The sequence below is a fragment of the Panicum virgatum genome, chromosome 8N (assembly GCF_016808335.1).
Source record: "Panicum virgatum strain AP13 chromosome 8N, P.virgatum_v5, whole genome shotgun sequence".
NCBI lineage: Eukaryota > Viridiplantae > Streptophyta > Magnoliopsida > Poales > Poaceae > Panicum > Panicum virgatum.
The window spans coordinates 24673776-24676472 of record NC_053152.1 but is presented as its reverse complement, the minus strand read 5'-3'; the positions used below and the strand labels follow the sequence as shown (position 1 = coordinate 24676472).

The following is a 2697-nucleotide window of genomic DNA, read 5'->3' as shown; positions in this document are numbered from 1 at the left end:
AGATGTCGATGATCTTGATCTTGTGGTCTTCGAAGCATCTTGTTGTGCATCCTTGGCTTCAAGGTCATCACCATTGATTCACTAGCGAGTAGCATGGCTCCAATGGTTTGTCTCCATGGTTCTTGCTTTGTGTCAGGATCGAAGGAGGCTCTCGTGCTTTGTGTCGATGATCAGAGTGGTCTCTTTCTTTGATTGTACTCGACTAGAAGCTTTTTGAGCATCCCATGGAGAAGATGGGTGGCATCATAGTTCCTCTAATCTTGTTGCCTCTAGCGTTGGTCAACTTCAAATCATCAACTTTTGTGCACAAGGTCCTCCAAACATCTTGCGACATCGTCATCACTTTCTCCATTGTTTGTTGCTGCCTCTTCTTCATTGAATTCCTTGATCATCCTGCACAGAACATGTACCAAAATTATACTCCATGGAAAGCCTTATGAAATTACCTTTTCAATGAGTCCAGGTGCACTTCGAGGAGGAGTAGCTGCCATGGCACCTGATCACCTTCCATATGTGCGTTGGCGGGAAATTGACCTCTAGAGCTATAAATAGGGCCTCTCTCCACCCCCCTCAACACACACACACTTCATTTCCACCATTCCAAGAAGGCTCTCCTCTCTCTTGCTCCCTTAGCTAGGTAGTGGAGCTAGGCTAGTTCTTCTTTAGCGAGCAAGTCGTCCTCGGGGTCGTTGAGCAGTCCTTGGCTCCCGGTATGTCTTTGTATCCGATTTGTCAGACTTCTATGCATAATATAGAGTTATGCCATGGTTGCTTTACTATCTTAATAGTTTATCAATCCATGCTTAATTTGTTCATGAGTTATGCTAAGGTCTTGGTTAGACCAGATGATCCGGGTACGGATAGAGGTTCGATGTGCTTTCGGGCTTGCTCTAGTGTTTTACTTTTCCATCCGAAGGGTGGGAGACCTAGGGGCACTAGAGTAGTGACTTCATACATGAGCGTGGTGCTCGGGTATGCAGGATCCTTCGGATATGACCGTGCTCCATGGTGTGACTGGGGTAGACGGCAGGTGGTGACAGCCCTGTCCGTCCGGCGTAACAGCAGTGTTGCATTTAGCATACTCCCCGACGTTCGGGTTCGGTGTAGGAGTTCATGCAAAGAGGTAACGGGACTAGATGTACTCCGGTGCGGGACCTTCTCCCCGCTATCCCATTTTCCTGGCACCTGTAGTCCTAACCATGTCCTAACATAACCCCAGCTTTGGATAGAAGCACTAGGACACCTAACCTAGCGTAAGCTCCAGCTGACTTAACGTAGAGTAGAGTAGTTCCTTTCTTTTGTTGTTTCTCTCTTTTATTCCTTCCTCTTGGAGTGTGGATGTGTGATGTGTTGCATTACCCTTGCTTATTCTTTACTTGGACTTACCCCTGTTAGAGCATTGCCTATTACTTGAGGCACAATGTCATGGTTAATGTTAAGTACAATACCTTTGCCACTGCCGTCCTTTGGGACACAAATAAATGACGATACCTTTACTCTCCGGGTGAAATGCTACAATGGTATATCCGTGCACTTGCGGATCCTTCTGTAACCGTATTGATTATACCACGAGAGTGGCACCCCTTGGGTGCAATTGCTAGGATGGGTTTGGCGCCCTCATTTCTAGTGATTGCACCACGGACCGCCAACAAGCATTTCTAGCGCTGTTGCTAGGGACTAACTGTTCCTAGTGATTGTGCTAAGAAATGCCAACAAGTATTTCTGGCACTGTTGCCAGAGACGGCAAGTGAACAAAGGTATTGTACTAATGTTAATCTAGGCTTTGAACTCAGGATATAGTCATTGCTCTTTCAGGCTAATGTCTCTATATGTCTTCTTAATTTTTGATTTGAAAAGAAGACAGGGGTAGTGTATGACCGGTTTCTCCCTACCGGAAAACAACACAGACAATCCAGAGAAGCTCGTGAGAAGGACACGACCTCGCGTCGTTCCTCCTCTCGCTATTCTCCCAGCACAGGAACTCATTCAGGAAGGACCACTTGTTCCTAAGGCTATGGTCGAAAAGACTCTCCGCAATTTCTCCGTCCCCTCCACCGACAATGTGGCCACTGGCCCTAACATCAATGTCGGGGACGTGAACTTCGAGCTAAAATCAAGCCTCATCAACATGGTGCAGGCTAGCCCATTCTGTGGCAAGCCGAACGAGGACGCAAATGCACATTTGCAAAATTTTCTAGAGCTCTGCGACACCGTTGTTATACGGGGTGTCGCTGCGGACGTTGTCAAGCTTCGTCTGTTTCCCTTTTCCCTCCTAGGTAAGGCGAAACAATAGTTTTATATGGAAAAGGACATCGACACCTGGGCCAAATGCTCCAAGGTGTTCCTCGCAAAATTCTTCCTGCTGGGCAAAACAAATGCCATGCGCGGGAAAATATCAAGTTTTCAGCAGACGGGGATGGAATCCATCCCAGAAGCTTGGGAGAGGCTGCAGGAATACATCCTGGCCTGTCCTCATCACGGCATGGACGAGTGGCTCGTCCTGCAAAGCTTGTACAATGGGCTCACAACGACATCTTGAGCCAATATTGATGCCGCTGCTGGAGGAGCCTTTCTCGACCTGACCATAGCCAAAGCAAAAGAATTAGTCGAGAAGATGGTCTCCAATCAGGGGTGGAGCGATGAACGACTCCAGCCCCGCACGAAAGGCGTGCATACCATCAAGGAGACGGATATGAT

General features: G+C 47.8%; 1 non-coding gene across 1 annotated transcript; it reads right to left on the bottom strand.

Moving 5' to 3' along the window:
- Positions 1–2380: 2380 nt before the first annotated feature.
- Positions 2381–2484, bottom strand: LOC120686979. Its single transcript, XR_005680485.1, has one exon. It is a non-coding gene; the product is annotated as a small nucleolar RNA R71 (small nucleolar RNA).
- Between the last annotated feature and the right edge of the window lie 213 nt (positions 2485–2697).